The 23,382-nt window shown below is 35.0% G+C and overlaps 1 long non-coding RNA gene across 1 annotated transcript; it reads left to right on the forward strand.

The window, feature by feature from the left end:
* Positions 1 to 3,336: 3,336 nt before the first annotated feature.
* LOC140854768 (uncharacterized) lies at positions 3,337 to 4,078 on the forward strand. Its single transcript, XR_012137917.1, has 2 exons — positions 3,337 to 3,599; positions 3,682 to 4,078. It is a non-coding gene; the product is annotated as an uncharacterized lncRNA (long non-coding RNA).
* Positions 4,079 to 23,382: the final 19,304 nt, after the last annotated feature.

Genomic DNA, 23,382 nt, shown 5'->3' on the forward strand with positions numbered 1-23,382 from the left:
AACTTGATTCCTTATCAGGATGAGGTTTGACCTCATCCAAACCCCTTGGATGCCACCTACAAAAAGGGCTTCTATTTTGTACATGAGTTGTGGATGAAAATCTGATTGTCACCATGAGAAAGAAAGGGAGAAAAAGTGTGGCATGGGGTCTTAGGCATGGCTTCCTCTTGGGAGTAGAGGTCCTAGGGTTTAGATCTTAGGCGTTGGGTTTTGTGAGAGAAAAGAGAAAGAGTTCTCTTCTTACTCCACATCTTCTTCTGCCTTATGGCATGGATTCTAAGGTAGAAAAGAGATAGAGGATCTCTTCTATTTTCTCTCCCTCTTGTTCTCCATCATCTCTGAGGGGGTCTGAGAGAAAATGATGGACAAGTTCTTCATCAACCATCAGAAGATGACTTCTATAAGAGAACTAGCATCTCAGTGAAGTTAGAAGCCTCTGATCAGATTCGAGGGCTTCATATGGATATCCATAGAAGCCGGACATGTGTGCAACTCTGTAGAAATCTTACTGGATCACCATAATTATCAGCAACGGTGTTCACCTACCCATGTAAAAGTAAAATAATTTTTATTTAAGTCTGATTTATTTTCAGCATCTTAAAATGCATGTGATCGATCCTATTAGGCTATAGATTAGATCTATTAATGCATGTTATGTAGATTAAAAGGTTTAATATAGATTTGAAGTTCTTCTGCTGCGCTTCAAATTCTTGTTGCATGCATATTTCCGAAGTGCGACATCCTTCAAGTGACCTATGTCTTAGTACAAGCTCCACCAATAGGAGGTGATGCTACCCTTTGGTATAACTGAGACACCAATTCATTCATTGTGCTAATGGAGAAGGCCAGCATTGAATACCCATCAATGGATGCATCTAAAAGCAGGTTTATTTCAAACAATTTTCCATGCTTTTGTTAATGCATGCATGATTTACCATCTTTTCAGCAAAGGACATGGATTAACATACAAGATATGTGACTTCAAGCAATACATGATTAAACATCTTCTTCCTAATGTTCGAAAAAAATTTTGCTTGTGCGTGCATCAAATTAAGAGAATTACATGAAATGGATTTCTTTTTCATCGCATCTCCTACGTTGTGCATTTTAATATAAAAACCTAAGAGCCATGTTAGGACATGACCCTTCTATAAGTCTGTTAGAAAAAAGATATCGAAATTCGTGCATGAAGAGTTGAGGCCGTCCATTCGCTTGCATCTTCTCTTTTTCCTTACCAAGCTTATGATCTCCATCCATACGTGAGTCTTTCCTGCTCTTTGAGATATGTATTAGGTTATCAAATGGTTAATTTGTTAGGTATCTATCATATGGCCATAGAATGTGTATTGATAGATATCATATTTTAGAAACTATATATCAATTTATCAAAAGATGTATATTGGATCATTGCTAAATATATATCAAAAAAACTCATGGTATATATTAGAAAGCTGACAGGTGTATATCATCTGGTCATATGATAAACATGGTGTTCTAAAAACTATATTTTTGATTTGCTTGGAGCTCTATATGGAGATTGGCGGCAATCTGACACCAACTGTGGATTCCTACCAAGAAGGACAATCTTGACGAAACGAGGTCCAAAAGAAACATCAAAAATCTATCAATGACGATCGATGACGTGCCGTAATGTCTGATTGATTAGCTTATAGCCATCAATTTTCAGCTTTCAAAGTCGAGATAATGACCTGCCTCAACCTGCATAGCACTCATAAAATGCTCTGGGATCCGGAAAGGGCTGAATCTTTGTGAATAATTAAGGTGCAACTCACGAAGTGACTTATTATTGGCATGGGCCCGAATTTTGTGAAGCGATGTGATGATTTACCTGAAGATCAAACAACTTGGATTCATCACCTCGGATATGTGCCAAGGACATATTTTCAAGGCTACTACTTCCTTCACCCGAAGCAACCACTTCGAGCTTGAAAGTGGGGGGCAAGTATTATGGGGTCATACTACTTCAGCTACTATCCTCAAAAATATCCTTTAGTTCGACTGAGGCACCAAGGTAAACTCCAAAGAACAAACATCAATAGAGTGAGCAACTTCATTGGACTTTGACTATAGACACCATCCTCAGCCACCCATCGAGGACATCAACATACCGCCAATGACTACATCCGATGACTCGCCAAGACTACCATGGAGAGTCAAGAAGGAATAATCCTATCGGCTCTCATCCGACCACCCTAATCGAATGCCAACCAACCTCAAGGTTGGGACATCATTGACCACTCAGGATGATTTTTTCCAACTGACACTGCTGGAGTACTTTGGACTAAGATCTCGATTGTATGCTGATCGCAGGTCACCTATCTATTCAGCCACGTGGGCCATTACCAAGAATCTTTGTTAAAATGTGACCACTTTCTATGACTAAGAATCTTCAGATTCCTTATCCTAACGGCCTAATAGATCATGATCTAATTTATCGACCTATATAATGGTCCACTACTCCACCTTTATATAAAGAGATAATGAGGGACCCTCGAGGTATGCCACACTGAGCTTATACTCTTCTTTCTACTGTGCTCAAGCTCCGAGTAACTTAAGCATTGGAGGGTCTCCACCGAAGAACCTTCATATGTACAAATTCTACCAACAAGGGTATTAAGGCTAAGGTCATTTTTTATAATATTATTTTTATTTAGACTATATATTATATAAGTAGGCTAAGGTTCAAATTTGAGTTTGAGTATAGCTCAATTGATATATGAGTCAAGTCAAATTGACGTCAGGTATTATCTTTTAATCGAGTTGAGCCCAAATATGGGATATTAAGGCTCAACCGGTCTTGAGGTCAATTTTGAGTTAGATTATTTTGAATGGAGTCGAGCTTTTAACTATTACTCATTGCTGCCATGCATCTCTAGTCATGATCTTGTTTTAGCTCCTTTTTCTCATCGATTTTTTTTGGACCATGTCAGGCTTAGTCGGATCAGACCTATTGATTGAGATAATGACTTAACCATACTTATCTGTATCCAACTCATAATACCCTTATTGGGCCTAAAATTATGATAAATACAATTATCTCTACATATCTAAAACTTTCCTTTAAACACCTCCACTTTCTCTCTTACTCTCCCCCCTCGGAACAAACTTAACATATAAGTCTTCCCATTATAATTATAATAATTATGACATCTACCAAAAGAGAAACAAGTGTATCATGGGAGGGAAAGAGTTCCTTTAGATCTGCAACATTAATTTATAAAAAAAGGAAAGTAATATGAATTAGTGGGGATTTCGTATCGCTTAAATATGTAATATCTTGATTGCACTCTAGGTCAAGTAAGGTGGGGCGAGAAAATAAACAGGGTGACCGAAATCTCTGCATTGCAGATGGGAATGCCACGCACGCGGTGTTCCCAGTTTGGAATAGCGGCCCTATCCTTTCTTTCCAAATTAGATTTTTTTTGGAATTATAAATCGTGTACCATGTCTGATCCAAGCATAACTCCTGCTCTTCTCCTCTCTGTTTCGATCTCCTTCTATTTTTCTCTCTTTTGCCCAACCAACGGCAATAGCAGCAAACGATGACGGGACGGTGTTATTTTCCTGCAAGACCAATGGTTGCTCCAGATTTTTTTTTTTCCTATGAGAATTTGGTGTAAGATGAAATTTTAATTCGGTTTTGTTATGTTTCTAAAACAGAGCAACCAGGCGCTCCTCCAGCAGACCCGGCCTTTCTTCTGAGAGAATTGGCCAGGGCCCGTGAGCGAGCAGTGCAACTGGAAGCGTGTCTCGGGAGAGCAGAGGAGGAGAGGGAGAAGTGGAGAGGATCGCCGAGGAGTACAAGGCTATGGTCGCGTCTCAACGGATCGCCAAGGAGTACAAGGCTATAGGTTCCTCACCGGATGTGGGTGACGCCGCCTCATGCACCCGCCACCCATTGACGGTCGAGGAACTGAGGGAGGGAACAGGGAGGGAATTGTGCAAGGACGCCTTGTAAATCCACAAAGAATATATTTTTGTCTAGCACCCTACTCTTTTCTTGAATTGGGAATAATGAAAGACTAATAAATTGTTAATTTTGTTTCTGGTTTGTCAATGATTTCTTTTTGTTTGTTAATTTTGTGCACCTATCGTTGACTTTTTCTTTTTATTTATTATATCGCCTTTGTTGGTAGTCTGGTGTAGTTCGACGTCTGGTGTTGGATTTGAAAGGGGGATTGGATGCTTTCTGTATAGAAATTGAAACTTTGGTTGCTCTAAACGGGGAGCAAGCATTAAAATCCTCCAGCAATTAGAGAACTTATGGCATAGTTTCTCTCTCTCTCTCTCTCTCTCTCTCTAAGATTAGTGGGAGAGGAGACTGTAGGCTTAGATGAAACTCAGAACTATGTTAAACAGAATGAAAGTGATACGGTAAGATGTTGTCGTTAGGACATCGTGATTATCAATTAAATTTGACTTCAATAAAAATTAAAAACACATAGAAAGTAATGAGTCAGATCGAATCCACAGAGAAGGCAGAATTTTGATTTGAAATCTTTGATTTTGCAAAAAAAAAATAAACTTTTGAAGAAACTAATTTAAGTCAGAAAATAAAAATTAAAAGTGCGAAAAATAAATCAGATACTAAGATCTACTAACTAGATCCTAGCATCTACTTGCAATAAAAATAAATAATAAAAATTTAAAGTGCATAAAATAAATTGGTACTGAGATCTACTAACTAGATCCTAACATCTACTTACGAAAAATAAAAGACAGGAATTTAAAGTGCAAAAAAATAAATTTTTTATTAATTAAAATTGAAATTCAAGTACAAAAATTTAAAAAAATAATAAAATAAAATAAAAATAAAACTGTAATAAAGATCTGAAGTTGATCAGTCCAGCATCGTCGGAAAGATGGTTGATGACTCTCTGTCTTCCGTCGTATTCCGTAGAGCGAACTGACTTCTCTCCTTCTTTTCTTTGGATCTCTAAATTATTTTATTTTTTTTATTTTTTCTATATTTTCTACTCACCGGACCCCCTATTTATAGATAAATTTTTCATAAATTTTTGGTAGGAAAAGGAGTTCTAAAACTCTTAGAAATCATATTAATCCTTCTAGGAATATTTCTGACCGTCGGATGAGCTTCGGACTGTCCAGATCTGATCAAAATCCATAGTTTTAATCCTTATCAAAGTCGGATCGAACCACAGCCATTCGATCGCATTTGTGATTGGTTCTGGGCCATCAAATCATGCAATTTAAATCCTTAACACAGTCAGGAGAGTTCTCAGCCGTCCGATCGCATGATGGATCACTTCTGGGCCGTCGGATCGCGCAAAAACCCCTCTTTATAAACCGGTAATGGATGCTGACCGTCGGATCTGGGTCGGGATGAATTTCAGTCGTTGGATCGCATCCAGAATCCTTCTCTCACTGTGAGCCGCACCTATGACCGCGTGAAGTTTCCTGTGGACCGCACTCTGGCTCTATGGATCGAGCGACCGGTCCACCATGCATCGAAGGTAATATTTTTTATTTTTTAAGATATTTTGGCTTGATTTTTGCTCCAATTTTTTACCTAAAAATAAAAAAAATATGTATTAATTTTTTAAAAAATTTTCATCATTTTGATTCTTAAATTGCTCAATTAAATTAACATCTATTTTTCATAAATATGCTCTAATTTTATTTTTTTTTCAAAATTATTTATTTTTATAAGAAAATTTAATTTATTTCAAAAATTAGGTTTTTAAGAAAATATTAGCACCATAAATTATCAAAAATACCTTCAATAAATATAAAAATATACCACTTATCACACCCCCCAACTTGAACTTTGCTCATCCTCGAATAAAGAAAGAATTTAGAATCAAATACCGTTTAACTTAAAATCTCAAATTTCACCAAATAATTTTCAAAAAGGGCCACTGATGTTCAGTAGAGTGTAAATGAGGTATGTCATTAGGATATTAATACTCATCAAGGTGAAAGTTAAGCTAAGAACACTAAATCTTTTCTAAACTTTTCTAAATTATTCCTACCTTTATCTCCAAATCATTAATCTTCATATGGACAAGTATATTGTTACTTCTGTCCTTCATTTATTGATTGATATTTTTTTTTCTTTTTTTTTTTAAACGTTGTACTGCTATTGAGTGTCTTAACCCCTTAAGCTTTTTGTTTAACCCATATAGCGAGTTTTTAGCCAATGACTCCCAAACCAGACGACTTTAGGGCACTAGGTATAGAATACCCCTCGGACCTACTTGTTCGAATCAAACAGGCTACGAGTTAAAACTAGCTTTACAACAAAACTTTTTTGCCTTTCATACTTTTTGATGCGAAACTCAATACTTGCTTAGGCAAAGAGGCCCGATTACTCAGTATAAGTACTTGAAAACTTTTCTTCTTCTTTTTTTTTAAAAATTTTTATATGAAGAAACATATAGTTATCTTACATATGCCCATAAAAAGTTAACTCTTTTTTGATACTGATAGAAAAATTTAGAAATACTCAAAAAAATTATTTAAGTTCTAAACTTAACTTTTTATTGAGTTTTCTCCATACTTAATCCCTCAATATCTCACAAACTTTCTGATCTGTACATCAATTTTTTTTAAAAAAATGCTTGGTTTAACTTGATTCTTAAGTATAATCAGGTGCTTAAATACTAAATACTAACTTACTTGAGGACTTAAAAAAATTTTATTCTCTCCTCCAACTTAATCGATATTGTCCTCAATGGAGTGGGAAAAATGAAGGGTGCATGTAAAGAGAAAAAAAAGGAGAGATGTCACCTGATTCAGAAATCTTTTCAAAATTGATTCTCTCTCAATTTAGTCAAGATTATCTTCAGATCCCTACAAAAGACTCAATTAACCTAAACAAAATGCAAAAGATAAAAAATAAAAGTTAAAAATTGAAAACTAGATGGCCTCCCAGGAAGCACTAAGTTTACCATCTTCAGCCAGACCATGCTGATTCTCTTACCTATCCCGTGTCGAATATTGAATTGACAAATTCTAATAGTTTTGGATTGCCAATCTCAGAAAAATGATCTATAATAAATTTTAATATTTTATTATCAATCTTTAGAAAGTAGTTCGCATCTCTATTTTTAATTTTAGAAAGATAATTCACAAACCCATTCACAGACCCTTGTTTATCGAGAATTTCTCTTATTTGTTCTTCTAAAATACTCAAGAATTGAGTTTTTAGGTTAGAAGTTGAGTTTGAAGTAATGGGTGCTGAAAGAGTGTCAGTTTATTTTAAACATGTGTTCTCAAGTGTGATCAAAGATAATTTTAATTCTGAAGGAGATGGTAATTCTAAAATGGAAGAACTGACTTCTAAGGCTGAAGAAAATAAGACTCTTGATGGATATATCTTGGGTAACTCATCTACTCTCTTTTTTTCTTCACTTAGATCAGCATCAGTACTAAGCTCAAGTTTTTCTATTGGGTTAGCTTCAGTACTAACCTCTTCTTTCAAATTCATATTTTGGCTAGCATCAGTACAAGCCTCGCTTACCTCATCTTGATATGGGTCTTTAAGAATCATATCACTTTTAAGCTCAAAATTTACATTGTCACTTTCAAATTGGAGATCTTAGGTGGGACATTAGATTGATGACTAGGTCCAGGTGATTGGTGGATGGGTGGATCATTTTCAAAATTTGGTATTGGTTCGTTTGGCAATTGACCTAGTTCTCTCCTCATGATAGATTCAGTTAATTGATCTATTTGTGCTTCTAGCCTAGCGAGGGATTGCTATTGGGTCATGATCATTTGTTAAAGTTGGCTAAATCTATCGTCAGCTAGATTGGTCTGTTGAAGAGGTGGGTATAACAGCTGATTGTAATAGGATAGCTGGATAGGTTGACTAGGCTGACCACTATTATAGGCATAATTTTGGTATTGGGGCCTGTTCTGAAAGTTCTGCACAGAAAAAATTTGGATCTGAGCCTGAGTCTGTTGGGATCTCCAAAAAAAAATAAGGTGGTTCCTTCAATCTTGATTATATGTATTTAAGAATGGGTCATTGACAGGATTGGAGTAACCTTGAGTAGCTTGAACTTGTTCTTGGGTGAAAGGTGAAAACTATACAGCCGTAGGACATTCACTCACATGATGGACTGGGCTAGCACAGATAAAATAAATCTCCTGATAATTAGAAGGTTGTGTGTATTGCACAGGAGATTGTAGATCTAAGGCTAGGCATTTATCTATAAGAAAGTCGACTTTATCTAATTTTTGGGCTTGCAAGTTCAAATCGACCTCAAGACTAGAGTCAAAATATTTGATTCCATAGAATGATGGGAACATCAATGTGTTATAGGTGGTTCCTTCATCTGTCTCGGTAGTTCTTAGAATTTCTAGCCATTTGATTATTAAGTGTAACATAGATCAGTCATTCAATTTCAGGATTAAGTTTAACTAGGTCAAAAAAAATTATATCGTGCATGTATTAGTGCAAACCCTAATATGTGTGTTGTTAAGATTTTTTTTTTAAGGAGGAGAAAAAGAAGAGAAAAAAAATTCTGACTTCAATAAAAATTAAAAATACATAGAAAGTAGTGAGTCAGGTTGAATCCACAGAGAAGGCAAGATTTTGATTTGAAATCTTTGATTTTGTAAAAAGAAAATAAAATTTTGAAGAAAGTAATTTAAGTCAGAAAATAAAAATTAAAAGTGTGAAAAATAAATCGGATACTAAGATCTACTAACTAGATCCTAGCATCTACTTACAATAAAAATAAATAATAAAAATTTAAAGTGTATAAAATAAATTGATACTAAGATCTACTAACTAGATCCTAGCATCTACTTGCGAAAAATAAAAGATAGGAATTTAAAGTGTAAAAAAATAAATTTTACATTAATTAAAATTAAAATTCAAGTATAAAAAATTTAAAAAAATAATAAAATAAAATAAAAATAAAACTATAATAAGGATCTGAAGTTGATCAGTTCAGTCTCGTCGGAAAGATGATTGATGATCTCTCCATCTTCCATCATACTCCGTAGAGCAAACTGGCTTCTCTCTTTTTTCTTGGATCTCTAAAGCTTTTTTTTTCTACACTTTCTACTCAATTTTTTGCTCCAAAAGCTTATTCCCAGACCTCTTATTTATAGATAAATTTTTTATAATTTTTTGATAGAAAAAAAATCTTAAAATCTTTAGAAATCATATTAATCTCCCTAGAAATATTTCTGACCATCGGATGAGCTTCGGACCATCCAGATCTGATCAAAATCTATAGTTTTAATCCTTATCAAAGTCGAATCGAACCACAGCCGTCCGATCGTGCCTGAAATTAGTTTTGGGCCATCGGATTGCGCAATTTAAATTTTTAACACAGTCGGGAGCGTCCTCACCGTCCGATCGCATGATAGATCACTTCTGGGCTATCGGATCATGCAAAAATCCCTATTTATAAACCGACAATGGATGCTGACCGTCGGATCTGGATCGGGATGAATTTCAGTCGTTGGATCGCATCCAAAATTCTTCTCTTGCTGTGAACCGTGCCTGTGGACCGCGCCCTGGCTCTGTGGACCGAGCGACCGGTCCACCGTGCATCGGAGGTAATATTTTTATTTTTTAGGATATTTTGGCTAGATTTTTGCTCCGATTTTTTGTCTGAAAAATAAGAAAAAATATGCATTAAATTTTTCAAAAATTTTTCATCATTTTGGTGCTTAAATTTTTCAATTAAATTAACATCTATTTTTCATAAATATACTCTAATTTTATTTTTTTTTAAATTATTTATTTTTTTAAGAAAATTTAATTTATTCATAAAATTAGGTTTTTAAGAAGATGTTAGCATCATAAATTATCAAAAATATCTTCAATAAATGTAAAAATATACCACTTATCAAAAGGATGACAACAACAGCAAGATTTAGAGAGGAGTATGGCTTCAAGATTGAAGGCTGTGTTGGAAGAGTATGTGATGGGAGCATTTGAGGCTTGGGTAGGATTATGTTACATAGAGTGCAGTGACTGAGAGGAAGGCTGAGAGAGGATGTGGAGAAGATATTGGAAGGATAGGAGCAAGGTGATGGAAGTGAGGAAGGATAAGAAGAAAAGAAGCTAAGGCAATTTTTGACAATAAACTATTCTTGTCACGACAAATTTATCTTTTGATGGCATCGATCCAAATGAAATCATGATTATCTAAGATCACTGATGATTCAAATCCTAAGGTGACCCAATCCTCGACAATCTAAAATCATAGTGTTTGATAGGCCATAGTTCAATAATTAAAGATCTTCTAGACGTTCATAAATAACTTGTTTGGTATTCTATACAAATTTAACATCACTGACCATGTAATATCAAAACCACCCCTGATATATTTTATAAAATTATATTTTATTAATAATATGAAATATATTGAAATAGAATATTAATATATTTATTAATATATTAGTTATTAATATATTTCATAAAATATATTTATTAATCCTATAAAAATATATTAATAGGTATTATTATAGAGTTAATATTTTTATTTATCCTTATAATATATTATTTATTAATATTAACATTTATTTTTCCTTAAAAATGTAATTAATAGTAATAGAAAGTATAATAAGATATTTCTATTCTAATTTAAAATTATCATTGAATAATAAAATGATACTAATATTATTAATAATATATTATAATATATTATAAATATAATATATAATATCAATATAATATAAATATCATATCATATATATAATATTGATATAATGTATTAATGGTATATTGATATATCATTTTTTTCGCTAAATTGAGCTCGATCTGATGAAACATATAATTTTCATTATGATAAAAATTATTACTAACAAATAGGATAGAAAGTCTCAGCAACACTTAAGCAAGCAATCCTACTCACCAAAAAGCAAGCACAATGAATTCCAGGGTCTTCATTCTAACTTATTTAGAAAAATTATTAATTTAATGGACTTTTTTTGACACGATCCGAACAGTTCCTTGTGCCCTGCTTGTTATGCTACCTGATATATATTGCACCATTGCTTCAATTGTGTTGTGACTTGTGAATCTAAAAAACTCCTTGGATCAAAAGTTACCTGCTTTTGGTTTTTGGGTAGAAGAACACACCGCATGGTGAATGCAACCCGTGATCCATTAACAATACTGTTTCATGACTTATTATCAATATTTAATGGTCATAGTTGCAAAAGGAGATTGCGCTGCCTGGCAATCCAACAGAAACGTACCATACGTACCAAAGGAAAGCAAACACCCAGATGGGTTCAATTACACATGTTTCTTTATTCCTTAAATTTGACATTTGGCATTATAATGGATAATTCTTGTGTGTTTCTTTTATTTCAATTTTGAATCGGCCATATTATGGTCATAGCATTTTCATATCGCATATCTTAATATGAATTTTAAACAATTATTGCTGGAACAGTCATAATCCTATTTTAGCTCTTTTTCTCCTTGTTTTCTGGATTGTGTCAAAGTTGCTCAACTAGATTTAGTTCAGATCGGGCCTATTGGTAGACATGATGACTCAATTGTCCCTATCCAAGTCATAGTATCCTTATTGGTCCTAAAATTATGGTAGACAATTATCTCTAAATATCTAAAAGTTTCCTTAAGATACCACCACTTTCTCTTGCACTCTCCTAGCTCCAAACAAACCTATCTGCCGAATTCTTTGACCATCTAATGGTCTGACACTGAATACTAGTACTAGCAGTATTCTTAATGCTATTAAAAGTAATTATAACTGGTATAGTAATAATAAAGAGAAGAAGTAGTATGTATCATTGGGGATCTTATTTTTTTAAAAATATGTTATATATTGATTGCGTATTATATTAAGTAAGATTGTGTATTACATTAAGTAAGATGGGATCTACAAATGAATAGGAGAAAATAAACCATTAGTGTTTGGAATAGCGGCCTATCAGATGATGGGTCCGCCTTGTCTCCAAGAATCTCTAACACCAGAGCAACTAGCCGAGTGCCGGCCTTACTTGTTGACCTCTGTTCTTCTGAGGAAATTAGTTAAAGCCCCAGAGCAAATCATGGAACTGGAAGCATGTCTTGCAAAGCCTAAATTTGCGGCTCAAATGAAAGAAAGGAAAAAACAAGCCTTAAAATATAAAGTTGGATATGTTCTAAAGAGAGAACTAAAATATTTAATGATTTAAATTTTAAGTTGTGATATATTATTTTTTTTTTATTTTCTCCAATATCTCGTTGCTTTGTATCCTTGTTCTTAAATTTATAGTTTTTATTTTTTAAAAAATATAATTTGACTTATTTATACCTAAAAAAAAATCATGATTTTCACACAAATTGTGTGCTCATAAATACTTAGTGTATGAGTATAAATTATGAAAATCAGTGCTTAATTATAAGTTATATTCTTTATCCAAACAATGTAGCACTCCTACCTTAATAATTGGATAAAATTCTTAAAAAGAGAAACGATCCCACTTTCTGGATACAGCTCAGGATAAATCCCTAGCCATCGTCTGAACTTCCCTATTCGGCCCCTCCAAGCCTCCCACCCGATTGAGACTCGTGAGCACGGATCAAAACTTCCCTATTGGTTCGCTCTGAGCCTCCCACCCGATTGAGATTCCTGAGAATGGAAAAATCAAGAGGAAAAACTATGGGAAAACATAGGAAAAAACAACGAAAACAAAGGAAAGGTAGAAAAATTAAAAGGCAAGATCTTTTCAGGCATAGATTGATTAATTTTTTTTTTCTTTTCTCTTCTTTTTATTTTTATTATTTTTCTATTTTTTGGAGATGAGAATGCAAAGCACCTGAGGGAGATCAAAGGGGAAGGCCGATGCTAATAACGATGGGGAGGGAGGTGACAGTGGAGACCGATGAAAGGTGGCAGCGAAGAGAGCAAGAAGGAGGTCAGCATCTCTCTTTTGCGAAGATCTGTGGGAAGGAAAGCACCTGAGGGGGATTGGAGGGAGAGGGCTGACACCAATTATGATGGGAAGGAAGGCGATGGAGACTGGTGGGAGGTGATGGGGAGGAGGTCGGTGTCCACTAGCTAGGGCTCGAGAAGGGTTCGAAGTAAAAAAAAAAAGCATTGCCGCTGCTTAGAAAAAAATAATCATAGCACGACACCTAGCATGCTAAAAGAGTTACATTATAATGGCCAATTGATGGTTTTTTATTGCTTGAAGCGAGCAAGCATTAACAACCTGAGCAGAAAAACATATTAGAAGAGAAATACATGATGGAAGCATTTGAGGCTCGCTTGACCAAGTATATTGTTAGCCTAATTTTAGGGATTACATAATAACTTATGTGAGATTAGAATTCTTTTATTAGGATTATTGCAACAAGGCTCCAGAGAAAAGAGGGTGAGATTGGTGCTGGACTGAGCTGGAGAGCTATTGAGAACCAAATTAATATAAATCATGAATGAATCTGCAAAAGAAATCCTAGAACCATGGGATACCCTCCGATTTTAGGGCCCTCCAATACTTAAGTCGGCCGAAGTCTTGAGAACAGATAAGTGAAAATAGAGAATTAGAAGGCAAAGAAAGATATTTTGAGTGGAAAGAGTAAGAGATTTTGGTTTCCTTCAGTGGAAAAAAAATTCAACAAAGTCTGAACTTTGTAAGTTGAAGACTTACCTTCCGGAGAGTATCTCACCCCTCTTTATATAGAGAAGATTTGCTTAGGCCATTAGAAGAGTTTGTTAGGTCATTAAAAATTTATTAGGTTTTTAGTTTGTTATAATAAAATAGCCAGTTGTATGGAGGTTATAGGCTATTCGCCCATATGAAAATTAGCTATAGTATAGCTAGAAGACAATTGTTGTGGGTTGGACAATAATTGCAATGGAGCCACAGAGTGATTGTCATTCTCCTAGGTTAATCGATTGTGGATCGATGTACCTAGTGATAGATTGGATAAAAGCTATGCTAATCACAATATTCTGATGGATCACTTTAGATCAAGATAAAATCGGATAGAGAGTTAAACCAGGTCGGTCAACAACCATTCTGATCCAAAGATAAATGATTTTGTCACGTGACCAGAGGTTGATTGATTGTACCAATACATGCCCCCTCATTTTTCAGATCCAAAGTAAAATTTTTCATATCGAATGTGGAAAGTAAGTTGAAATATCTAATCTGATCTCAACCATCTATAATAAATGCATCGCACGATGGTTGACAGTATTAATATTTAATCATTCAAGATGATATGTTACTTTTCAAAAGCATCTCATCGGATCTTCCAATAATTATGAGAGTCTAAAAAATCAGGAACTCATTATTACTTGAAAGATTCTGCTGATATGGGCTGATTTTCTTCTTGCCACATGTCACTTTATCATTGGCTATTTTGATTATCATACAGATTAGACCTGCATGGCTTAATCACAAAGAGGTGCATAAAAAGGTCTTTTATTAGAGTCGTTGGATTGTAGCCAAGTGGCACCGATCTGAAGGCAAATTTGATTGATTTGAACCATTAATAAGTTCTATAAATAGACTTGTATTCTGTCAAAAGTCACTTTACTGTTTTCTTTATGCGGAAGCCCTGTCGAGATCTTTCCAGAGCTTTCCAAACATCATCGGAATCAGAGAAGAGGTTCTTTGGCACCACAAAAGTCAGGGAAGAGACCATCAGAGCCAAAGAAAAGCTCTCAAAAGCTTCCCCAGAGTCTCTTTCCTGTCTATTAGATAGATTTTTTTATCCTTGGTCTCCTTCTTATGTGGTTTTAAGATTTTAGATTTCATTTGATTTTATTTTCTTTTTAGGATAGTTTTTCCTTCTCTCTTTTTGTTCACTTTATCCTTTCTATTTTGCCCTTTTCCTTCATTTCTTTAAAAGATGTCTTCTCACAATAGTGAAATAAATTTGGATGATTGTGTTCCCCAGTCAACCCAACCTCACTTGAGTTTCCAGTGGAAACCTAACCTCAGGCACCAACCAAGGTCAGTACTTCATATCAAGAGGATTCGGAGTCTCCTATGAGGAGATTCTTGGATTACTTCAGTCTTGGTACTGAACAATCCACCCTAACCAATCTTGATTTTCAGAAACTTAGGGATAAGTATTTAATCCCTGAAGAATTTCAATTAATAGCTCCAAGTCAAGGTGATAGAGTCACTGAACCTTCAAAAAATCGTATCGCATTTTATGATGAGGCACTTCTGTCGGGACTTTAGCTTCCCATACATCCTTTTATTAGCAGTATTTTAGATTTCTATATGCTTCATCCGACCCAAGTAACTCCCAATGCTATTAGGATGATCATCATTTTTATCATCTGTTGCCAATTTGCTGCCATAGAACTTAGGATTTCTCATTTCAAGATATTGTTGTCCTAAAAAAAATACTATTATGAGAAAGGCTAGTGATATTTTTCAGCTCAGTCTAAGTGTAAGTTCGGTCCTACCCTTTCTTCTTCCATTCATAATTAGAAGAATCTTTTTTTTTTATTTTTTCGAGTGTCCCATGGGATTTCAGTTGTAACTGGCATAAGTATGAGACCAAATGAAACTCCAACAATGAAGTGTTGCCTGGGGACGAGGAGGCATTTGCTAAACTACTGGGTATGAAGGTATCCAAGCTAAGCCAGTTGGTGAATGATCAATCCCTCTTTAATGCTAGCATCAACCAAATCTCTCCTCAGGGTGATGTTGGATTTTCATAGGATGCGCATGGATGTGGATTTTAAAAACTTCTTTTTCTAAACAACATAGCAGATTTATAGAAAAAACACCTTTTAATCTAGAATATGCATGCATAAGAATAAAGCATCTAAGGATCTACTTTATATACTGAAATTAACATATACTGATTTTATGCAAAAAATAAAATATGTGATCGAATTATATACTTGTTTCACTTTTTCTTTCTTCAAACCTGGATATAGAAGAAGATAGATTCCACCTTAGCCATACAAATATCTGACCTCTATGGGTATCCACTCAGGATCAGTCTGAATTGCTCCTCTTTGGTATAGATCTTTCTTCTCCAAAAATAATCTTCCTACGAATCTTAATGAAGCTTGGATCTGTGATCAACTCTTTAATCTTTTTCTTAAATTTTTTTTCTTCTTCTTCTTCCTGATCTCCTTCTCTTGATTATGATGCAATCAAGATCTTAAAATCATATTGGAAGATGGATGCCCAAACTCCTTTTCGGCGTGTAGATGGTGGGACGTCCAAGAGTATTGGACATGTGAACCAAAGGGAGGAAGAGAGAGCACGTAGAGGGCTGTTATGGAGGCTAAGAGCAATCTGAAAATCTAATTAAAAGACTTAAGGAAGGCCCTCTTAAATAGAGGAGCAATTGGAGTCCTAACCAAAATCAAATCAGCCATATAATATGAGTCCTAATCACATTAGGACTCCTTATCTCCACCTATTGACCACGCCCAAGTGAATCAAGGGAGTGCCAACCCTTGACACCCTCTAGGATTTTCTCTCACATGCCAAAAAGAGGAGGAGGTGCACCCCTCCCTTGTCTTTCATGCCATCCAACAAGTGGGCACTCCTACACTTGATCAAATCAAGTGCCGCCCTTTCTAATTAAATCAAGGAATCAATTTGGGGATTGAACCCCTAATAGACATGATCCAAAAATCTAGGACCCAACATTTAGAGCTCAATGAATCTAATTCAATTAGGTTCATAGCAGATAATTTAATTTGAATTAATTCTTATCAAATAAGCAATCTAAGTTAAATAAGAAATTAGATTTAACCATGTGCTAGCAAAGTTCTCTTAAATCCAATAAGATTTCTCCTAACCCAATTGAGACTTCATAAGCCCAATTGCTTAATTCAGATCAAATTTTTTTGTTGTGTGATCTCATAGGTTCAATTACATCTGGTAGTGAGATATACCATGATCTCTATCATAGTATCATTGAAAATTTTTTCGATGGATCGAAATGATTCTACTCTAACTCAACAAGGATCATCGATTCAAAACAATCCTAGTAAGCTCTCACAATCTATCAGTGACACTTAATAGTATGTAGTGACAATCCAGCAGAATCGAAAAAGAATCTTAAGGTATAATTTTTTGTAATTCGATCTCTCTATCATGAGTTCCGACCAGATGATAGGTCATGGATAAATCATCAAACGTCATCATCAGTCATATAAAAGATTTGATTAGCTCAAGTCTAATTATAATTCTCATGAAAACTCTTTTCCATCGATCACACTATGTGGCTACAGACTTATAGACTTAGCCTCTCAAATCTTATAAGACCATTCCATTCTATCAAGATCGATAGATTCTATCTAGATGCGCACTCTACTCTCTTATAGTGGACCAACTATCCCCAACATACACTACAAAGACTCAAATGGTTAAAAGATTATATTTTTGTGTAGTCAAACTCCAATAGTCTAACTATGAGCAATCGTGCCACCGTAGGTTAAAAAATTATTCAACAACTACAGCATCGAGATGATCACTGATGATTGAGAAGAAATATATATAATCTCTCATATGGTCATGCTCGGTACTAATTATTCTTTAACAGTTATCCTGTTGGGATATCATAGTTTTATACATGCAAAATTTTTCAAAATAAATATACAGTAAAAATTTTAAAAAATTCAGATTAAATCTAATTTAATCTAAGCATCCAAAAGATCAAATCTTAAAATCATAAATAGGATCTATATATGTAAGATAGGATTCAGATACAGAAATCAAATAAAAAAAAATAAATAAAAAAGATCAAATCTTCATACCTTGGCACGAATCGATCTACAATGCAAACTGATGGTGATGGATATCTTTCGAAGATTTCTTGAAGCCACACAAGTGTCCGACCTCTATGGATATCCATACGAGACTTCGATCTGATCAGAAACTTTTTGATTTCATCGAGATGCTAGCTCTCTTGCAGAGATCGCATCTTGATGGTTGAAAAATCTTCTTTTCTCTTAATCTTAGAGAAGAAGAAGAAAATAAGAGGATGTTGATCTCTATGCTAGAGATCATGAGAAGTACCCTTTCTTCTCTTTTCTTCCTAAAACTCATGCACCAAATCTTTATGCTAGAGATATAGAAATTTTTGTCCAACTCTTGGACAAAGAAGAGAGAAAAGCCATGTCTAAACTAGGACAAAATATGGGAGAGAAGATGTCCTAACAACCAACCTTTGGTTGTTTGTAAGAAAGAAGGGATATGCATCAACTTACCTCACGCCAAGGACCATCCCTCCGTGGCTCTTTTCTCCCAAATTTTTCATGCACGCCTCTCCTCTATTTTGGCATCCAAACCTAATCTCATCAGCCCCTTGGTACTGTCCCTTAAGACCCATGTTTAAATAGGCAAAGAGGAGATAGAGTTTAGGTAGGAAGATAAGAGTCCAAACCTCTTAAGACTTTAAATTTTTATGCCGCCCATCATCTATTATTTTTGCACCCAGATATCACATGGGAAAGAAGGGTTTAATGTGACTTATTTCGTGCAAAAGAAAAGGGAGAAATAGGCATCCAAAATTTGGTTGGAGTGGGCTGGTTTTATGGCACATGGAAGGGAGAATTCAATCCACTTAGGACTCCTCTTTAGGTGGCTGATTTAAATCAATTTAAACTCTAACCAATTTTAATCATATTAAAAATTGATTAGACTCAAATAGATTAAAATCTAAATCTGATTAGGAGCTCAAACTATTTAGATTAGATATCACCTAATTAGAAAAGGAGTCCTAGTCCTTTTGGACTCTCTCTTGGTGCTTGAGTCAAACTCAATTTAATCCCAATCTAATTAAAATTTAGTTCATCCATGAAGAAGAGAATTTTTAATCCAAATAGGAACCCAAATACTCTTAATTAGATCCTAATCTAATTAGAAATTAAATCAAATCCAAATTCTAATTCAACAAGGAATCATTCATCCATACAATTTGGTTATCTCATAACCCAATTGGACTTGATCAAATCAAATCTATATCAAGTCAAATTAAATTAAATTTAATTAGACTTGATGCAAGCCCCATAGCTCAATCAAATTGAGCCAATTAGCAATCCAATTGCTTAATTAATCCTTCTATAACTCACTAACTCTTTAGCAAATTACTCAATTATAACTTTTATATTGGATTAATCATCAATCAAATTGATAATCAAATTCCATCATGATTCATAATCATAACTCAACCATCTAATCAGTCAAAAGTCTTTTTGTGTGTGACTCCATAGGTTCTATTCTATCTGATAGTGAGATATATTATGATTCTTATTATAATATCATCAAAACTTTTTTTAATGGGTTGGAACCATTCTAACTTTGCCCATCAAGGATCATTAATCATCAAGATAATACTCCTGGATCTCACGATCCATCAGTGATATCTAGCAGTATGTAGTGACAATCCAGCAGAATAAAAGATAATAAATCTTTAGATGTAGTTAACGTATGATATAGTTCCTCTATCGTGAGTCCCGATCAAATGGCAAATCATGGATGAATCGTCAAACCTCATCATCGATCATATGATAGATTCAATCAGCTCGAGTCCATATGTGACTCTCATGAAAATTTTTTTTCATCAATCACACTGCTATGGCCATAGACTTAAAGACTCAGCTTCTTAAATCTCATAGGACTACTTTCTTCTACTAGGATTAATAGATCCCATCTTGATGCACATCCTACTCCTACAATGGACCAACTATCACCAATATCTACTATAATGGCTCATTGAGACCAATGTTTATATATCAATCAAACTCCAGCAGCTTCACTGTGAGCAGTAGTACCATCTCAGATCAAAAGATCAGTCATACAACTACAGTATCGAAAAAATCACTAACGAGTGAGTAGACATCCATGTGACTTCTCGTGTTAGTCACGTTCAGTGCTAGTTGTTCTCTAACAACCATCTGCACTCTCACTCCAGTGTCACTATACCGTAGACTTGAGACTCATCTATCCGAAAGAAGTGATCCGTGTACTGGTCTATCTGAATCAATCACCATCCCCATAATGATCCTATGACCATGAGCAATTTAGAAATTAACCATCAATGACAAATATCTCAAATTCTCAACTCTTTAAAAATATGTGTCATCATCTTGTTAATTCTTTGAATGATTCATGGACACATAAAATATGAATGATAATATAAATACCTATAAAGTATAAAATTATGTCCTAGAAATATGATATGCGTCCGCCAAGATTGGTTTCTAGGATATACATCTAACAATTTCTCACTTGCACTAAATCCAATTTGCCATATACCAAGCCCCATCTTCTCAAGACATGCTTTAGTCTTTAGCTAGCTAAGTGACTTTCCAGTGGGTCATCCACATCTCATATAGAGTTTGCTCTCTGCAGCTCTATATATTTCTATTTGAGGTAGTCGCATATTCTACTACTCTATATGCTTGGATATCTAGTGAGACGTAGGTTGCTTAGCAAGGGCTATGGTATCATTATCTTTGCAGTATAGTGTTATGACATCTGATGGCATGACATCCAGTTCTGCAACCAATATTAGAACCAGAATACATCCCATACATCTACAGTGTACTCAGCTTCCATCAATCGATTGCTTGGAATCATTCCAAGATATCGATAAAAATACACCCATACAGTAGACATTCTACCATTAACATCAAATATAAAATCTGAATTGGTGTATCCTCCCACTCCTAGCTTTGATCCTTCTCCAAATTAAGAATAAATTTTTAGTTCTTCCCAAGTACTTAAAGATGTTTTCACAGCAATCCAGCGCTCTTAGCCTGGATACAACTGATATCTACTCGTGGTATTCACAGTATTAACTATATCAGTTTAAGTACATTATATGGCATATATTTTTATCCTAGAGAGTAGCAGACCCCTCTCCGAGATTTCTATGCTGAACCCTTTCAGCATCTATACTCTGTACTTTATTTGTAAAATACAAGCATCTACTACAAAAATTTGAATCTTCCACGATGTTTAAAAATTGAAATATCGTAAAAACATAAATTATTTGACGATTTTATGAAACATCGCTGATGAGATAGATCATTTACGATATTTGGATAAACATCGTGGATTGTAACGTCTTTGTACGATGTTTGAAGCTAAAATATCATATTTTGGCTATTTTTTAATCTTTTTTTTTTGCCCACTTTGGATCTAGCTTTTTTTTTGTTTTGCCCGCCACGCGTTCACCCCTGCCCCAAAATAAACCTGCTTCCCATGCCCCAAAAAAATTTAACAATCTCCTAGCCTCTTCTTCCCTGATTATGCCTCTGCCTCTTCCCCTCTCTGATGCATGCCGCGACCGACCGTACCCCTCCTCTAATGGAACATCGTTTGCCACCATCGTTGTTCGCCACCACACCACTGCTATTCTCCCAATGCCATTGCTCTCATCCTCACGACGCACGCCACGGCTGTTCGCCTCCTCTCTGCACGGACCGCCATTCGCCACCACCATCATTATCAGCCTCTCACGGACCACCGTTCGTCGCCTCTCATGGACCTCTCGTCTCCTCTTGCCCACACCATGCTGCTCAAAGTCACCGACCTCCCATTGATCATCTCCATTCGTCACCGACCTCCGTGGTCTATTCAGACTTTCCATCTGTCGGCCATCGTCGTCTTTTCAAGGTGTCGTCATCATCCCAACAACACTTCCTCCATCACCATCATCCTCATTGGTTTTCATCTTCTTCTAAGGTCTTCATCTTCTTCCTCCATTGCCATTGTCGGTCTTCCTATTTTTGCTCACCACCGCAGCCGCCATCGCAGTCATCGATCTTCCCGTCTTTGCTCACCACCACCACCATCATCGCCGTCGTTCTCATCGCCATCCCTATTGCTAGTTCAGGTAATGGTTCTGCCGTCCCTGTTAATGGTTCAGGTAATGGTTCAGGTAATGGGCTGTGGGCTGTGGTGATAGGTACCAATCCAAAAAAAAAATAATTTGCATACTTTGGCATTAGATTGTGGATATATTTTCTCAAGTTAACATTAGATTGTAAATATTTTACATGCTTTGAGATATTTGTTGGTTGCTAATTAATTAAAAAAGTGAAAAAAAAATAAATTTTAGATGAGATTATCCATTTATATATTATTTGTCACTAAAGTATGATTCAAAAAAAGAATTAAAAAGAAAACAATGCAAGAATCTTCTTTTACTATTGTTTGTCACTAAAATATAATTCAGAGAGAAAATCAAAAAGAAAACAATGGAGAATGCAAGCAGGCATTGTTAGTTCAAAAAAAAATCATAGTATATGGCAGCTAGGGCACACATTGCAGGACTATCAATATGGATGGTTTGCTAGGATCAAAATGATATTTAAAAAAAAAAAAAAGAATACATCAAAGCTTGCTCAACTAATGTAAATTTTCTTAATTAAATTAGTAATAATATAAGTTGACCATTCTCTGGCGCCGCATGGGGTGTGTGTACATATACATATACGTATACGTATACATATGTATGTATGCATGTGTGTCTATGCGAGCGAGAGAGAGACAGAGAGAGAAAAGGGAGGTATTATAAAAAAATAAAAAATACTTAGATGTGAGTTGTAGGAGTCTACTAACATTTAGAGGTTTAATTCGGACCAGCCAAATACTTGATCCAAATAAATAATTCATATTTTTTGTGTTAATGCCTGTTCTACTGCTTTTTTTCTTTGCTCTTTTTTTCTTACCATTTTTTTTGTAAAGACGTGATCTAAATGGTATATTTGCTGAAGTTTTTTGAATTTTAATGATAGATATTTGTATGTAACATGGATAAGCATTGGATGAATTGTGTTAAGTTCTCTCGTGAATACATAGAGGGAGTCAAATCGTTTATGACTTTTGTGGCTAAAAATAAGGGCAAATTTTAAAATTCGGTGTCCTTAATCACATTGCTTGAACATTTATACAGAGCCTCAAGAGAATATCTTCGATCATTTATTGAGATTTGGCATAAATCAATCATACACCCGATGGATATTCATGGCGAACGGGCAGAATTTCAATTTTTCAATAATCAAGATAGATTTTCATTTGTAGATACAAAAAGTGACGAGTAAGATGATGACTCAAATGAGGATGATGATGGTGATGGGATAAGAGACTTGCTACATGACGTCGGTAGTTTCTTTAATGATTGTCCTATTGAGAAAAACGTAGGGGCTTCTACAAGTGCTAGCTGTTCTTATACCGATGCCTTTAATGATTTATTGATGGAAGCTACCGAAGAGTTATATTCGGGATGTACAAAATTTTTAAAATTATCATTTATTGTAAAGTTGCTCCATTTGAAAGTATACAACAAATGGAGTAATAAGTCTTTTGAAATGCTATTGTCATTGCTAAGAGATGTCTTATCTAATGGTCAATCCTTGTCAAAGTCTTACTATGCAGCAAATCACTTCCTATGGACTTGGGCCTGGGTTATGT

This window comes from Elaeis guineensis, chromosome 1 (genome assembly GCF_000442705.2).
Source record: "Elaeis guineensis isolate ETL-2024a chromosome 1, EG11, whole genome shotgun sequence".
Taxonomy (NCBI): Eukaryota; Viridiplantae; Streptophyta; class Magnoliopsida; order Arecales; family Arecaceae; genus Elaeis; species Elaeis guineensis.